The sequence below is a fragment of the Perognathus longimembris genome, chromosome 14 (assembly GCF_023159225.1).
Source record: "Perognathus longimembris pacificus isolate PPM17 chromosome 14, ASM2315922v1, whole genome shotgun sequence".
NCBI classification, from domain to species: domain Eukaryota; kingdom Metazoa; phylum Chordata; class Mammalia; order Rodentia; family Heteromyidae; genus Perognathus; species Perognathus longimembris.
Window position 1 is genome coordinate 40865583 of NC_063174.1, and position 17884 is coordinate 40883466.

Genomic DNA, 17884 nt, shown 5'->3' on the forward strand with positions numbered 1-17884 from the left:
TTTCTTTTCTCTCTCCTTTTTACCTAGGACTTAGGCTGTGAAAAATAGGAGAGGACAAATTTGTTGTTATTACTGAGAATTTTTTTTGTCTGTTGTGTGGCTTGAACTCAGGGCCTGGGCACTGTCCCTGAGCCTCTTTGTGTTCAAGGCTAGTGCTCTACCACTTGAACCACAGGCCCACTTCTGGATTTTGAGTGGTTAATTGGGGATAAAAGTATCATGGGAACTTTTCTGCCTGGACTGTCTTCAAACCATGATCTTCAGATCTTAGCCTCCTGCGTAGCTAGGATCATAGGCATGAGCCACCGGTGCCTGGCAAAACATATTTTTTTAATGAACAGAAGGCTTACTTTATTTTGTTCTGCCCGAAATCCATTATAGAGAGTTTTGAATGTGCTTGAACCCTGTAACAAAAACACTCAGTATGTAGCCAGGTGCCAGTGGCTCATGCCTATAATCCTGGCTACTCAGGAGGCTGAGATTTGAAGACAGAAGTTCAAAGCCAACCTGGGCAGTGAAGTCCTTGAAACTCTTATCTCAAAATAACTACCAAAATGCTACAAGTGGAGCTATGGATCAAGTAATATAGTGCTACTCTTGAGCAAAAAAGCTGAGGCAAAGCTAAGTTCTAGTGGCTCAGTGCCTACAATCCTAGCTTTTCAGAATGCTAAGATATAAGGATCACGATTCAAAGCCAGCCCAGGCAGGAAGGTCTGTGAGAGTCTCATATCCAATTTAATCAACAAAAAAGCTGGAGGTAGAGCTATGATACAAGTAGTAGAGTACTAGCCTTGAGAGGAAAGAAGCCTCAGGGACTGTGCCAAGGCTCTGAGTTCAAATCCCAGGATTGGCACAAAAAGCTCAGGGACAGGTACCCAGGCCATGAGTTCAAGTCCCAGGATCATCACAAAAACAACAAACACTCAGTAGTGTTTAAGGGAATAAGGGAGTCCATTCTACTTCATCGTTTTAAACTTTCTTATTTTTTTAGAGGGACATTACATGAAAAACAAGTAAGTAATTACTTTATGTTTTGGTGATTTCTAGATGTTCTGCTGAAAAGATAAAAGGCTACAGGCTGTGTACTATGATCTCATTTGTAAAGAAGAACTCAAGGTCAGACTTTGACAGCCTTGGCACTGGTAGGTAATTCTTTGTCATGGGAGCTCTCTGTGTATGGTAAGTTGTTTAGTACTACATCTGGCCTCTACCTAGGGCAACTACTGCTCTCTCTCCCAACCATATTAATCATGAAAATCAAAAATGTCTCTGGACATTGTCAACTATCTCCTTTTGGCAAGGGCCTATTTTCCCTGTTTTAGGTACATATTCTCTTGGAATTAGTGAAAAATGCCATAGCTATCCTATAATCATTACGGGTTGCTTAATTGGCCTTTATATATTTGCTCAAAAACAGTTGTGTGTCTTTTGACACAGATTTCATAACTAGATTTGTTTCTTCCTCTTTTTCCTATCAGCCTGTTTTTCTTTGTTGTTGTTGCTTGTTTGGTGTTTTTTTTGTTTTTTTTTTTTTTGGTCTTTTTTGTCTTTAATGTTGAAGACTAGGACCTGAACTTGGTGCCTGATGCTTTTCCTCACTGGCTAATCTCTACCAATTGAACCATGCCTGCAACCCATTTTGTTTTTTTTTTTTTTGGTCAGTCCTGGGGCTTGGACTCAGGGCCTGAGCACTGTCCCTGGCTTCTTTTTGCTCAAGGCTAGCACTCTGCCACTTGAGCCACAGCGCCACTTCTGGCCATTTTCTGTATCTGTGGTGCTGGGGAATTGAACCCAGGGCCTCATGTATAGGAGGCAAGCACTCTTGCCACTAGGCCATATCCCCAGCCCACCCATTTTGATTTTTTGCTAGCAGTACTGGGGTCTGATCTTTATCCATGCCCTCAACCCAGCCTGGGGGTGGGGTGGGGTATTGGAACTTGAATTCAGTGCCTGGGCCCTGTCCCCTTAGCTTTTTTTGCTCAAGGCTGGTACTCTATTACTTCAACCACAGACCCACTTCTACCCTTTTTGTGGTTAATTGGAGATAAGACTCTCATGGACTTTCTTGCCGAGGCTGGCTTCAAACCTAGATCCTCAGATTTCAGCCTCCAATTTAGGATTATAAGCATGATCCAGCCTGACCAGCCTGGTTTTTCAATATGATTGTCTAGTACATGTCTGGATTTCTTGCACAAATCATAGTTACTGGCTAAATGGCAAGATCTGAATCCAAAGTTCCCATTTCCCAGATCCCTTATTCCTTTATTTAGAAATACTTGGTACATATGGAATAGAGATTAGATCCTAGGAAATCAGCCACTGAAACAGGGCAGCTGCCTGGCCAAATGAATACTCACATATTACTTAAATCTCTCCCTTGGGCTGGCTCTTCTTTTACAGCAAATGGGCTGGACATGTAGATTGAGCTAAATAACTGAAAACAAAAATGCCTTTTTTAGATTCTCAGAGTATTAACATTGGATCTTTGCCTGCCTACCACCTGTTCCCTCCTCTTACTCAGGCACTAATTTTTTTAATTTTTTATTATTTTTGTCAGTTGTGGGGCTTGAACTCAGGGCCTGGGCACTGCCTTTGAGTTTTTATTCACTCATGCTCTACTACTTTGAGACACAGTGCCTCTTCAGGTTTTCTGGTGGTTAACTAGAGATAAGAGTCATACAACTTTCCTGCCCAGGCTGGCTTTGAACTGCAATCCTCAGATCTCAACATCTTGAGTAGCTAGGATTACAGGTGTGAGCCATCAATGTCCAGCCACTCAGGCACTAATTTTTTCTCACTTTGATGATAGTTTCTTCAAATATCAGTGAAATTTTCTGTATTGTTGTGGTCTCTGAAAAACCTCTATATCTTCTGTTTTCATTAAGCAGACACTCATTCTTTCCCCAGAGTTTTAAAGGGTGAAAAAAAAATACATCCTGGGTATCTACTTTCATGGAATAAAAACTGCTGTGTCACACCAGGTGTTCAGTATAAATGAAAACAATAGATTTTTTAGAGAAAGCACAGAACAGACATATTAAATGTCCCTTCTGCACTCAGCATTTAACCTTCTAATACCTGTTCCAACTTCATTCTTCTTTAAGACTAGCTGTCTGAAAAATGGTAATAAAAAACTTACAACCTGCAATTGATAGAATGGCACTGTATTGTATATGATATGCCTGCATAGCTTGCTCATTCCTTTGTTTAAAAAGTCTTTATCCAAATTTTATCTTTCCTGTGAGATCTTCCCTGCTCCCCCTTGCCCCCCCCCACCTTCTCTTTCAGTTCTGAAGTTTGAACTTGGCTTCACATTTGCTAGGCAAGAGCAGTACAACTTAAGTGCACCTCTAGCCCTTTTTGCTTTGGGCATTATTATTATTTTTTTTAACAAACACACTCTTTCACAACCACAGATTATGCAGTTGAGTTTCCCACATTTGAGGAAACTGCAGGGGACAGCATACATGGAGTGCAGTGGATAAGCCTTGTTCTGACAAGCACACCTTTGTAATCATGGTATGTCCCCTTCCAGGTAAATATGCTCAGGGCATTTTTGATAAGGTCTCATTTTTGGCCCAGCTCAGCTAAGACCACTATCTCATTTATACTTCCTACCATCTCTGATATGAAATGTACCATTATACCCAACCTTTCCTCCTAAGATAGGTCTCAATTCCCCCCGGCCTTATTTGGGAAGGGCCCCTGATCTCTACTCCCTGAGTGGCTAGAATTTCATGCTCTTCTCCCCTTTTAAAACTGCAACTCAGTGGCCACATGCACATTTTCTACCTTCCTTCTCTTTCTCCATAACACTTTTCACTTTCCAACACACTATATAATTTATTACTTCTGTTTTCATGTTTCCTGCTTTCCTTCTCTTCCGTCCCTCATGTAAGCTATGTCTGCAAAAGATTTTTGTGTTTTGTTCCTGATGTGTTCCTGGTGCTAGAATAGTGTTAATATACGGTAGATATTGAATATACACTCTGAAAGAATAAACAGTAATCCAATAACTAAGGCCCTAATCACCCATTTAGCAAGAATATAATAGATGACTTTACCAAAACATTAATTGCCCATTGGATTATTATGATTCCACACTGCAAAGGAAGGATTGATTTCCCAAATGTGTCAGTACACAAAGGTGTAATTTTGTCTAAATTTGTCAAATTTTATATGCGTTTTTTTTTGTTTTGTTTTGTTTTTGGCCAGTTCTGGGGCCTGGACTCAGGGCCTGAGCACTGTCCCTGGCTTCTTTTTGCTCAAGGCTAGCACTCTGCCACTTGAGCTACAGTGCAACTTCTGGCCATTTTCTGCATATGTGGTGCTGGGGAATTGAACCCAGGGCCTCATGTATAGAGGCAAGCACTCTTGCCACTAGGCCATATCCCCAGCCCTTTTATGTTTTTTTTTTTTTATGCTGGGGCTAAATACATATGAGCACATTTAAATCACATTTCAGAACTATGAATCTTCTTAATATCTCTTGCTTATTCTTTCTTGATCTACTCACCAACCCGCCCTTTCGATTCTTCTCTTGAAATTGGGGTACCACTTAGTATTTGTCACTCACTCTTTGGTGGTGGTATTATTTTGAGATAGAGACTGAGATGTAGCCGTGGTTGGCCTCAAGCTCACTATCCTCTTGTACTAGTTTCCCACAGTATTCAGTTTCTCTACACCTCTATAAACACTAATCCTCTCCCACTCACCCTTCCCAGAGCTTCACATTCTGGTTTTAATTCTGCATCCTTGGGAACCTAAAAGGCCACACCTCAGAGGACCCAGGCCCTATTCAGTACTCACCTGCTCATGTCTGCCTGTTTGCTGTAAATCTTCACTCTCGCTGTTGGTTGCCTTTTGCTCTTTGCTCCTACTTGAGATTTTCTGAATCAAGCTAGCTTCCTGAATCACAGTCACCTTTGTGCCAGTATGCAACTGGGTTGAATTTTGCAAACTCATTCCCTTTTATCCTTTACTCCTCCTTCTCTACCTTTTGAATGGATACATGATTGTCTGGCTCATCTACTTTTATGACTGCTAAGTGCCAACTAACCAAATAGTTGCTCACAGGGCAGAAGTTCCTCAGCAACTGGATTCTAGTTGTTTTTACATTAGTCAAATAATGGAAAAGTTAAAAGCACTTCTGGATAGTTTCTAACTGAGATGGAATTTAGAAAGCTCAGTAGTGATTATCTAGTTAATAAGTATCTAGTATATAGCAGAAACTGTGCTAGGTTCCAGATATAAAAAGAGAAATCCAACAGACTTGGATAGCCTTCAGTTTATGAGAAAAAACAGACAAGTAAACCTATGACTATAATTGGCTGTTACTTGACAGAATTGTTTGTATTGCCAACAAAAGTATGCAGGGGACAAGTAATGGCTTAGAAGGGAAGAATGAAGGTAAGAAAAGAAGAGGAGGCCCTTGAGGGATCAAGGCAAGAGGCAGATCTTGAATCAGAGGGAAGTGACCCAGGGAGGGGCATATGTAGAATTTGAGAACCTCAAGTGTGGTTGAAAAAAAAACACCCAAAAGTGTACTAGAATAAAGAGGGTCAACGTGGGAAAGGATGGTCCTTAATGTATTAAATCATATTGTTTTCCTTAGATGGTTCCATGGTGACAACGATTAATTATAAATCCATCCCTAAACAAATATCAATATTGATTGACTTGGATAAAATAACACCATATTTCCCAGCAACGGGAAATATTGAAGTGGAATGCGAGAATAGAAAAGTCCATGAAAAAGGGTCTGAAAACAATGAAACACAAAGTCCACTGTCAGTTCATCCACAGCAAAGCTGGTTTTAACGAAGTTAAAAATTAAGTCTAAGGCAAGTTTAAAATGCAACTAGAATGAATTTTTAAGCAGTAAGTTGAAACATGGATATAGCTTAACAACTCAACACAAAGGTCATGCTGAACAAAACTAAGATGAGTCTAATAAGTAAGTCTGGGAAAGAGTTTGGCACAGTGAGAAGGCCTCACTGAGGATTTAACTTGCAACCCACATAAACAATAGAAAGGGCCAGCTTCTCAAATATTTTGCTATCTGAATGGTATCTAATATGTGAGTGCATATTTTAGTACTCTCAAAGTCAAGTTCTAAGCCTGGAACACATTAGACAACAGTGAATGTACCCCAAGTTGGATAGGAAGATAGTAAATAGGAACAGGGAATACCCCCTTTCTGAATACTCTCTCTTGGAAATACATTCTATTCCCCTTCAAATCAGCCCATAGATAGGGATATTGTTATTATTATTATGTGTTGAATTACACATTAATTTATTTAGCTATTTCAGAAAATATTGATTGACTATGGCTACTCACAACTATAGATGAATCATCAAATACATGCTCTTTAAGAGATTGAAGTAAGATGTAAAAATACATGCCCATATATTACTTCAATGAAGAGAAAATGTGAGAAATAGTAGTTATCATGTCAAAACTGGGATGATCAGGAAGGCTTGGTGGTACACTGTGCCATTGTACAGTGTTCGGTGCTAGCCTAGTACTTGAGGAGGGAAATGAATTAAGAAAACATTTTTAAGAATAAGAAAACAGTATGAACTGGGCACTGGTGGTTCATGCCTGAAATCCTAGCTACTTAGGAGGCGGAGTTCTGAAGACTGAAATTCAAAGCCAGCCCAGGCAGTAAAGTCTGTTAGGCAATTATCTCCAGTAAACTCCCAAAAGCCTGGAAGTAGATTTGTGGTTCAAGTGGTAAAGTACAAAAAGAAGCTCAGGGACAGTGCCCAGGCCCTGAGTTTAAATCCCAGGACTGGTATTTAAGAAAAGGGGGTGGGGACTGGAAATGTGGCTTAGTGGTAGAGTGCTTTCCTAGCATGCATGAAACCTGAGTTTGATGCCTCTCAGTTTCACATAAATGAGCAAAAGAAGCTCAGCGAGAGTGCCCAGGCCCCGAGTTCAAGCTCCAGAACTGGCCGAAAAAGAAAAAGAAAAGAAAACAGTATGAATCAAGATATGGACATGGAAAATGTAAGGCTAACTGGAGAAAATTAAATAGGTACAGTTGACTAGAAAGAAAGCTGGGATTAAAGTTGAAACTGACAAGAAATATACTCACTACCTTATTATGTAACTGTATCCCCTCTGTACATCCCCCTGTCAATAAAATTTAATTTAAAAAATTGAAACTGAGGTGAAATAATTGAGTGTACCAAATATTCAAGCTAAAGAGTTTAGACTTTAGTCTGTAGGCAGCAGAAGGCCACTGGAAATAGTGAGCAAGAAGATCACAAATGTGGCCAGGAGTTTGGCCTACTGGTAGAGTGTTTGCCTTAGCATGCATGAAGCCTTGGGTTAGATTTCTCAGTACCACATACACAGAAAAAGCTGGAAGTGGTGCTGTGGCTCAAGTAGTAGAGTGCTAGCTTTGCAAAAAGAGCTCAAGGACTGTGCTCAGGCCCTGAGTTCAAGCCCCAGGACTCCCCACCCCCCCAAAAAAAAGAGGATCACAAATGTGAACCTAGAAATTGCATGTAAAATGAAAGTGGCCAGCTTTATTAAGACCACTCAGTCTACATGTTTAGAGATTTCTACTAAGTACTAGTGACAGAATAAAAGGCAAACAAAACAGACCTTTTATTTAAGACATTCAGAGTTTGAGAATGTAATTCAATGGTAGAGAACTTTCCTGATATAAGTAAAGCCCTGGGTTCAATCTGTAGCATGAGGGGAAATATATATATATTAGAAAATATATATATATTAGAAATAATTTGAAAAATGATAGACAGGGCAGGGAATGTGGCTCAGTTGTACAGTGCTTGCCTAGCATGCATGAAGCCCTGGGTTCGATTCCTCAGCACCACATAAAACAGAAAAGGCCAGAAGTGGCGCTGGGGCTCAAGTGGTAGAGTGCTAGCCTTGAGCACAAAGAAGCCAGGGCCAGTGCTCAGGCCCTCAATCCAAGCCCCAGAACTGGAAAGAAAAAAAAAAAAGATAGACATGTGGAAAAGATGAGCAGGATTATAAAAAGTTGAAAACAAGCTGGGTGCCAGTGGCTCATGCCTACAATCCTAGCTACTCAGGAGGCTGAGATCTGAGGATCACAGTTTGAAGCCAGCTGGGGCAGAAAAGTTCCCAGGAGACTCTAATCTCCAATTAAGCACTCAAAAACCAGAAGTGGGGGCTGGGAATATGGCCTAGTGGCAAGCAAGAGTGCTTGCCTCCTACACATGAAGCTCTCGGTTCGATTCCCCAGCACCACATATATGAAAAACGGCCAGAAGGGGCGCTGTGGCTCAGGTGGCGGAGTGCTGGCCTTGAGCAGGAAGAAGCCAGGGATGGTGCTCAGGCCCTGAGTCCAAGGCCAAGGACTGGCCAAAAAAAACCCAAAAAACCCAGAAGTGGTGCTGTGGCTCAAGTGGTAAGAGTACTAGCCTTGAGCAAAAACAAGCCAGGGACAGTGCTCAGCCCTGAGTCCAAGCCCCAGGACTGGCAAAAAAAAAAAAAAAAAAAAAAAAAGGATAACAGTTTGAAATTAACCCCAGCAAAAACACTAGACTCTTCCTGAAAACAACTAAAAGTATTAAAAAACGGGGGGGGGGGGTGTTGGGGCATGGTTCAAGGGATAGAGCAAGCCTTGTCTAGCAAGCCTGAGACTCTGTGTTCAAACACCAGTGTCATCATAAACAAAACAAAAAACCTGGCCTGGCTCCAGTAATCTACTACTACTCAGGAGGCTGAGACCTGAGGACCATGGTTTGATACCAGTCTGAGCAAAAATGTCCATCCATGAGATTCTTGTCTCCAATTAAACACCAAAAAGCCAGAGTGGAACTGTGGCTCAGGGGGCAGAGTTAGCCTTGAGCAACAAAACTCAGGGACAGTGGCTAGTGGCCTGAGTTCAAGCTGTCAGATCAGAAGAAAGAAAGAAAGAAGGGAGGGAGGGAGGGAAGGAAGGAAAAAAAGAAAGGAAAAGGAGAACAAAGAAAAAAGGGCCTTAGTAAAAATGAAAGCACTCAATTTCAATTTGTCTGAAAATATTAGCCCTTACGACTTGATATTTTGTTTTTTGTCATTGTTTCAATACATTCATTACCTTAGGATAAAGTCAGAAAAACTAAAACTTATACAATGTTCTACTTATTTATATAAATGAAGCTGTTTATAAATACTTAAAATACAAGTCAAATATATTTATGGAGTAGGATGAAAATAAATGAGAGTCACTATTTTCTTTTGAAGATAAGTATCAGTTAATAATTGAATAAATGTAACTGAAACACCAATATAGACAAAACAAGCATATCAAGAAAACAGGAAGCCTGGGGCGCTAGTTGCTCATGCCTGTAAACCTTGCTACTCAGGAGGCTGAGAGCTGAGGATCATGGCTCAAAGCCAGCTAGGACAGGAAAGGCCCTAAGACTCATTTCCAATTAAACACCAGAAAATAGGAGGTTACCTTATGCTGCATGCAGAAAAAAATTATATTCACACAATGGTTATACTTAGGTCATGAAGAGATTTTTTTTTTTTTTTTTTTTTTTTTTTGGCCAGTCCTGGGCCTTGTACTCAGGGCCTGAGCACAGTCCCTGGCTTCTTCCCGCTCAAGGCTAGCACTCTGCCACTTGAGCCACAGAGCCGCTTCTGGCCGTTTTCTGTATATGTGGTGCTGGGGAATCGAACCTAGGGCCTCGTGTATCCGAGGCAGGCACTCTTGCCACTAGGCTATATCCCCAGCCCCATGAAGAGATTTTTGACTGAAAGGGGCAAAACTGACAACTGACAAAGGTTTGAAAAGTACTGATTTCATTACAAGTATTTTTAAGTCAATAAAACTAATAAAAAGATTTATTTAAAAATCATCTTTTATTGCATTGTTGCCAGGGAGCTGAAAGAAGACTTGTGTAAATAGAAACAAAAAAGAGAGACTGAGCAGGAAGAATCTTTAATCATATGAGTTGTCTCACAATGTTGGAAAGGTGGCTCTTTCTCTCAAGGGCTCAGCTCAAATCTTATCACACTCTCCAGAGTTAATTCTCACATCAAGATAGGTCCCTCCACCTCTTAAATCAAATATTGTAATTTCTAAGAATGGAATTAGCATTAGAATTGACACACTGGTGGTTACTATCACATATATAATACTTTTACACAGATGCTTCTTGTGTATTTTACCCCCACTTAAAATATCTTTAGACAAATGTTCCAAAAGCCCATTTGTACAATGAAACCATTTGGGTATTATACTAACATGAGTCAGTCAGTGCATGCCTTCATTCTCTATTGTTTAGTCTTGACTATGCTTCAATTATCACTTCAGGGAGAAAACCATTGCTATTGCTGCCTCTTGCTTCACAAGTTACAGTCTTTCCCTATCCATTAATACTCAAAGTTCTAGCTGGGGCACTGGTGGCTCACACCTGTTATCCCAATTACCCAGGAGGCTGAGATCTGAGGATGGTAGCTTGAAGCTAGCCCAGGCAGGAAAGTCCATGAGACTTATCGCCAATTAACCACCAGAAAACAGAAGTAGAGCTCAAAGTGGCAAAGTGCTTGTCTTGAGCACAAAAGCTCAGGGCCAGCACCTAGGCCTGAGTTCAAGACTTACAACTGGAAAAAAAAAAAAAAGAATCAGGGCTGGGACTATGGCTTAGTGGTAGAGTGCTTGCCTAGCATGCACGAAGCCCTGGATTCTCCATTCCTCAGTACCACATAAACAGAAAAGGCTGGAAGTGATGCTGTGGTAGAGTGCTAGCCTTGAGCAAAAGAAGCTCAGAGACAGTGCTCAGGCCCTGAGTTCAAACCACAGGACTGGCAAAAAAATGTATAAAATGGCTATTTAAAAAATATAATTTTATTGCTATCATTAAGGTGCTGTACAGAGAGAGGAGTTACCATTTCATTTCATACATCAGATAATAAGTACATTTCTTTTTTTGACAATGTAACCCTTCCTTTACTTTTCCCCATTTCCCCCTTCCCATCCCTGCCCACAAGTTACATAGTTCAAAAATGGCTATTTTGGGGCTGGGAATATGGCCTAGCAGTAAAGTGCTTGCCTCGTATACATGAAGCCCTGGGTTCGATTCCTCAGCACCACATATATAGAAAAAGCTAGAAGTGGCACTGTGGCTCAAGTGGTAGAGTGTTAGGCTTGAGCAAAAAGAAGCCAGGGGCAGTCCTCAGGCCCTAAGTTCAAGCCCCAGGACTGGCAAAAAAAAAAATTAAAAGCAAAACAAAAATGGCTATTTTTAGCTGGGTGCCTATAATCCTAGCTACTCAGGAAGCTGAGATTTGAAGATCCAGGTTTGGAGCCAGCCTGGGCGGGAAAGTCTCTGAGACTCGTACCTACAAATAAATCACTGAAAAAGAGGGATGTGGCACTGTGGCTCAAGTGGTAGAGTGAGAGCCTCGACTATAACAATGACAGTATTTTCTTTTCTTTTTCTTTTTTGCCATTTCTGAGGCTTGGATCAGGGCCCATGCACTGTCCCTGAGCTTCTTTTGCTCAAGACTAGCACTACCACTTGAGCCACAGCGCCACTTCCAGCTATTTCTGTTTATTGTGAGTAATTGAACCAAGGGCTTCATGCATGCTAGGCAAGCACTCTACCACTAAACTACATTCCCAACCCCAATGACAATATTTTCTAAGTAAAAAGGTACATGAAAAAGGAGCTCAAACGCTGGCAACCTACAATCTTTTCTTTTCTTTGTCTGAGATCAGAAATTGAACTCAGTACCTGACACTTGCGTTCATTAGCTGGTGCTCCTACCAATTGAGCCATGCCTTCAACCCCAACCTAAGATCTTAAAGGAAAAAAATTTGTGAAAAGAGCAATAATTAAGGCAACATTTCATCGTTGAACTACCTTGTAAGCACACTGCTAATTTGATTTAATTTCTAAGGGCAATACCGATACTCAGAAAATGTCTTTTAGCCCTTGAACTTATATATGCTTATATTTCCCTCAGAGAAACTGAAACTGACCTTTGCAAATAATTCTAAAGAGTATACATTCAAGAGAGGATTTGAATTTTGAATCTGATTCATGTGCCCAATGTTCTAAGGTCTACTTACAAGGCCTGAAACAAATAGTTTCATGGGAGGTTTTCTTGTACCTTGTTGACTACCAGGAGTTTCCTTAGAATCTTAGGGTGGGATGAGTGTTATCAACCTCTAAACATGCAATTTTGACATTCCTACTAAGTTTTTCTTTCAAAAACACTTAAATTGCTGTGGTCAGTGTTCATGCCTATAATCCTAGATACACACGAGGCTAAGGTGAGAAGATCCTGGTTCAAAGCCAGCACAAGCAGAAAAGTCCACGAGTCCTTTGTTCCACTTGACCAGCAGAAAGCTGGGCTGGAGGTATGGCTCTAGTAGTAGAGTGCCAACTATGAGCAAGCAAGTCAAGAAATAGCACAAGGTCCTGAGTTCAAGTCCTGGTATGGGTATACACAAAAGAAGTTTAAAAACATTTACATTATGCAATTTCCAAGATAGTAACTCAATGCAAGAGATATTTCGAATCGGAAGGATACGTCTAAATGTGCCCATTCTTCTGTTTCTACACACACAGAGGCTACAAAGATTCTCTTACTAACATCCTGCTTTTTTAGTGTCAGCACAACTTTAGTAAGATGCGCACCAAAATCTTCATTATCTTTGAATTTGCTCTCTCATGCCATCTACAGTCCACCCATTTACCAAGGACTGATGATCCTTCTTTTGCAATATCTTTCCCATCTCTTCTTCCTTTTTTCCCCCTTGTAGTCTCCCTAAAGATGGGTAAGTTCTAGTCCTTATTACTTGAGACTTGAACTGTTACCATCCCAAACTAGTCAGGGCTGTCTCTGTTTTTAGATTCATACATTACAATCTTCCTACAATGCTGATTTCATCATTCTCCTACTGGTAGAGACTCCTTCTTCTTTGACCATTAATTACCAAGCATAATACAACCTGGCATATAATAATATGTTTATACAACCAATGCTTGTTGAATGACTACATAAACAATGTTAACATCCCAAAGCATTCATTAACTTCCACCTGTCTACAACGGAAGTTACAAACTCAAATAGCTACAGGTGCCAGGCAGGAAATGAGTAAAACTGTGTGCCAAACAACAGGAAGTGGTGGGGACTGCAGTGGAATGGAGAACACAAATCTTGTTTCTTTTTGTCAGTCATGGGGCTTGAACTCTGGGCTGGGGTGCTGTCTCTGAGTTCTTCAGGTCAAGGCTAGCGTTCTACTTCTTCAACCACAGCGCCACTTCTGGCTTTTTCTGTTAATGTGATACTGAGGAATCTCAAACCCAGGGTTTCATGCATGTTAGGGAAGCACTCTACCACTAAACCACTTTCAAGAGTCCCCTTGCTAGTTTTTAAATGCTAACAAATTAATTGCACTTAAAATGCCAAAACAACTCCCTAAAAATTTACCATGAAAACTAAGCCAAATAAATGTATAGGCCAAATTCCGCCCTTGAATTGGTAACTCTTGTGTGCAGGATAATAAGGCAAACTCTTTGTGACATTGTATATTCTTTACTTTAGGTTCCCAGCCTTCCTTTCCACTTTTGTCCACTACACTCACACAGAGCCTACCTACTGTTCTAGACCAGTGTTTCTCAAACTGTAGCATGCATTAGAACAACCTGGGTAGCTAGGTGTACATCTCTCATCCAATCATTTAGGAAGCTGAGGCAGGAGAACCCCAAAGTTAAGATCAGCTAAAGCTACATAGCAAGCCTGGAATACACAGAAAAATCCTGTCTCAAGTATATGAGGCTGGATGCCAGTGGCTCAGACCTATATACAGCCCTAGCAATTTAGGAGGCAGAAATCAGAAGGATCACAGTTTGAAGCAAAATCAGGTGAAAAGTCTACAAGATCACATCTCAACCAATAGCTGGGCACAATGACACAAAACATGTCACTCTAGCAATGCAAGAGGCTGAGATTGGCAGGATGAAGACTTCAGGCCAGCCCAGAAGGAGGGGGATAATTGTTGGGACCTCTCCTCCATCTCAACAGAAAAAGCTGGGCATGGTAGAATATGTCTACCATCCAAGCTACTATGGGAGCATAAATAGAATGACTGCTATCCAGGCCAGCCTGGGTCAAAATCAATACCTGATACCATACTAAAAATAACCAGAGTATGCTGTTGGCTCATGCATGTAATCCTAGCTACTTAGGAGGCTGAGATCTGAGAAACATGGTTTAAAGCCAGCCTGGATAGGAAAATTCCTGAAACTCTTATCTCTAATTAACCACCTAAAACCTGGAAATGAAGTTGTGTGGTTCAAAGTGGTAGAGGCCTAGCCTTGACCAAAAACAAACAAACAAACAAACAAAACAAACCAAGAGCAAAAAGGGCTGTTAAGTGTGGCTCAAGTACTAGAGTATCTTTTTTTTTTTTTTTTTTTTTTTTTGGCCAGTCCTGGGCCTTGGACTCAGGGCCTGAGCACTGTCCCTGGCTTCTTCCCGCTCAAGGCTAGCACTCTGCCACTTGAGCCACAGCACCGCTTCTGGCCATTTTCTGTATATGTGGTGCTGGGGAATCGAACCTAGGGCCTCGTGTATCCGAGGCAGGCACTCTTGCCACTAGGCCATATCCCCAGCCCTAGAGTATCTTTTAACAAACACAAAGCCTAATGTTGAAACCTCAAGGTTTCATGTCATGTGCTCTACCATTGAGCTATATATCCTAGCCTTTGGAGGAATTATAAAACAGAACAGAGGCTTCACTGCCAGCATTTCAAATCCAGTAGGTCTTGGGTAGTGCCTGCAAAATTGTCTCATTGATTCTCTTTCTATTTCATTCTGAATTTTGTGCTCACTGTTCATTACTCTCACAGATAGCTTTCCCTATCCTTTTCAATACACTTCCTTCTAGCTTTCCTTGACTATAACAATCTTAAATGCCTCTTCACTCTTGTGCTTAGAGTCTATGTGATATCATCTTATCAAGCACTGCTTAGTACTGCTTATTGTTAAGTTTTTGTGTACAGGTACTAAAGAGATCGTGTGTTCTCAAAATGGTGTGTTCTCAAAGATCAAGGTCTGGGTTAGAGCCTCACACACTTGATTGCAAACAACCAGAGTTGGGGTCTTCTCTTCTATCTCCCCTCCATCCATATCCTTCAAGCTGACATACATCCTAGTATGTAGTTGGCATTCCCTAATTATTACTTAAAATTTTTATTAGCATAAATTAACTTGGGTTTCTTTCTTTTTTTTCTTTTCTTTATTTTTTGATGCCAATTCTGGGGCTTGAACTTAGGGCCTGGGTGCTTTCTGGGAGCTTTTTTCACTCAAGGTTGGCACTCTACTACTTGAGCACAGGTCTGCTCCCAGCTTTTTGGTGGTTAATTGGAGATAAGAGTCTCATGGACTTTCCTGCCCAGGCTGGCTTCGAACTGCAATCCTCAGATCTTAGGATCCTGAGTAGCTAGGATTTACAAACATGAGCCAGCAATGCCTGACTCATTGTGATAGTTACCCTATGCTCACAGAATGTGCTTAGTATGCATGTATGTGAATTTGTATTACTTTTTCTTAATTCCCCTCTTTACTAAACATTTCTTAATGGATAAATATTTGACAAATATGTGACCTGAAAGTATGAATAAATGGGCCTGAAATTTGGGTGATTTTTCTTAGAGATTTGAATTGTAGTTTATCCTAATGGCTCTGTTGGGATAGATAACTAATAAAAATGGGTATTTTACAAATAGAGTGCCAATACTTAATAATTACCTGTGGCAATACATCTTAATATATAAGTAAAATAGTGAAGGTTAATAATTAGTCTAGAATTGATAAAATAAATCTTCCATGAGTTCTTATTTGCCCCTGTAGAGATGAACTAGTCATAATGCAGTAAAATAACATTCATTTAGTAGAATTTGATATTTATAGCATACACAATAATAGTATAAAAGTAATTAGCATGACATTCAAAAACATTGATTAGTCCCTTCATACATAGTTTGTATAGTAATATATTTACTCAGGAGCCTAAAGTCTTTGTGAAAATAAAATTAAAAGCTATTTATCTAGTCTTGTCCTCGTACAGGGTATCAACTGCTAACTACTGCTACCTCTTTCTCAACCTCTCTCTCTCTCTCTCTCTCTCTATTTATTTATTTATTGCCTGTCCCAGGGATTGGGACTCAGGACCTGAGCACTGTCCTTGGCTTCTTTTTGCTCAAGGCTAGCACTCTACCTCTTGAACCACAGTGCCACTTTCGGCTTTTTCTGTTATGTGGTGCTGAGGAATCGAACCCAGGCTTCATGCATGCTAGGCAAGCACTCCACCACTAACCCACATTCCCAGCCCCAAATTTCTCTTTGTGTGTGTGTGTGTGTGTGTGTGCGCGCGCGACAGAGAAAGAGAGAGAGAGAGAGCGCACACTAAGACTAAGGCTTGAACTCAGTGCCTGGGTGCTGTCCATTAGCATTTTTGCTCACACCTTCACTTCCAGCCTTTTACTCTTTAAAAAGAGATGAAATTCTCATGAACATTCCTGCCCAGACTGGCTTTGAACTGCAATCCTCAGATCTCAGTTTCCTAACTAGCTAGGATTATAAGGGTAAACTACCAGCATGGGATTCCAGGAGAAATTAATCTTCAAAGTAAGGAACAGTAAAGCCACAAATATCTTTTTTTTTTTTTTTTTTTTTTTTTTTTGGCCAGTCCTGGGCCTTGGACTCAGGGCCTGAGCACTGTCCCTGGCTTCTTTTTGCTCAAGGCTAGCACTCTGCCACTTGAGCCACAGCGCCACTTCTGGCCATTTTCTATATATGTGGTGCTGGGGAATTGAACCCAGGGCCTCATGTATACGAGACAAGCACTCTTGCCACTAGGCCATATCCCCAGCCCCCACAAATATCTTTCAAAAATGAAACAAGTTTTAGAATTTTCAGTGGAAAAATATTACAAATACTATTATTTTTGATACATAATGATCCTAAATTCTACATAAAGTTTGACAAATAACTTCAAACAGTGCTAAAAAAAAATTACTATCATTTGGCAAAAGGCAGGCAAGTTCAGAAGCAAAAGAAAACAAACACCACCAGCTAGGAGCATATAAAATATACTTCCGGCTTTAAACTAGTAGAGATGTTAACTGAAGTCTAGATACTTTCTCTACTTACCAGAACCATGATGGTCTTGCCTGCATGAAGATTCAGCCAAGATATCCCACATTTCTATGTTGGCCAGGAACTATGAGAACTGGGGGAGGGGAAAGAATTACAAATCCAAATCAACAAAGCACTAAGTGGCTTATTCCAAAATGTAAAAGCATTCATATTTAAGCGGTGAACCAAAGCAAATTTATGAAGCAAAATAATCCCTGAAACTTTCCAGTAAAGCAACCTACCAAAAATACAGAAGAAAATGTTGCCAAATAAATGGCTAAATAGAAACTTCCTATTTACTATCTGTACCATCAGTTATTTCTCACTAACAGATGACTGAATGATAGCATCCAGTTCTTTGATAAAGAATGGTAGAGATTTAGAAGATGAAAGGTTCTAGAACCACTTCCACCAGAGTAAAAAATAAAATCTCAGCATTTGTCTCAGACATATTCATGTCACAAGTTTTATCTACAAAATCAAACTTAAGCTATAAAAGCACAAATGATAACCTATAAAGTACTTTAAGGTATTGTGCATTAAAGATAATCTTAAGATTAAGAAGTAAATCTTGCCAGGTGCTGGTGGCTCACAGCTGTAATCCTAGCTACTCAGGAGGCTGAGATCTGAGAATCTTGGTTCAAAGCCAGCCCAGGCAGAAAAGTCATGAGATTCTTATCTCCATTAAAGGAACAGAATTAGCCAGACGTGGCTCTATGGGTCAAGTGTTAGAATGCTA

At 40.4% G+C, this 17884-nt stretch overlaps 1 protein-coding gene and 1 pseudogene across 1 annotated transcript in view; both read right to left on the minus strand.

Moving 5' to 3' along the window:
• Window positions 1–17884, minus strand: part of Entpd5 (ectonucleoside triphosphate diphosphohydrolase 5 (inactive)) — a 46175-nt gene that overhangs the window by 26001 nt on the left and 2290 nt on the right. Inside the window, exons 2-3 of the mRNA XM_048362819.1 lie at window positions 17161–17239; window positions 2358–2434 (exon numbers count right to left, since the gene is read on the minus strand). The gene's annotated coding sequence lies outside the window, so the exon portion shown is untranslated. The remainder of the gene's footprint in view (window positions 1–2357; window positions 2435–17160; window positions 17240–17884) is intronic.
• LOC125363720 lies at window positions 3390–3543 on the minus strand (annotated as a pseudogene).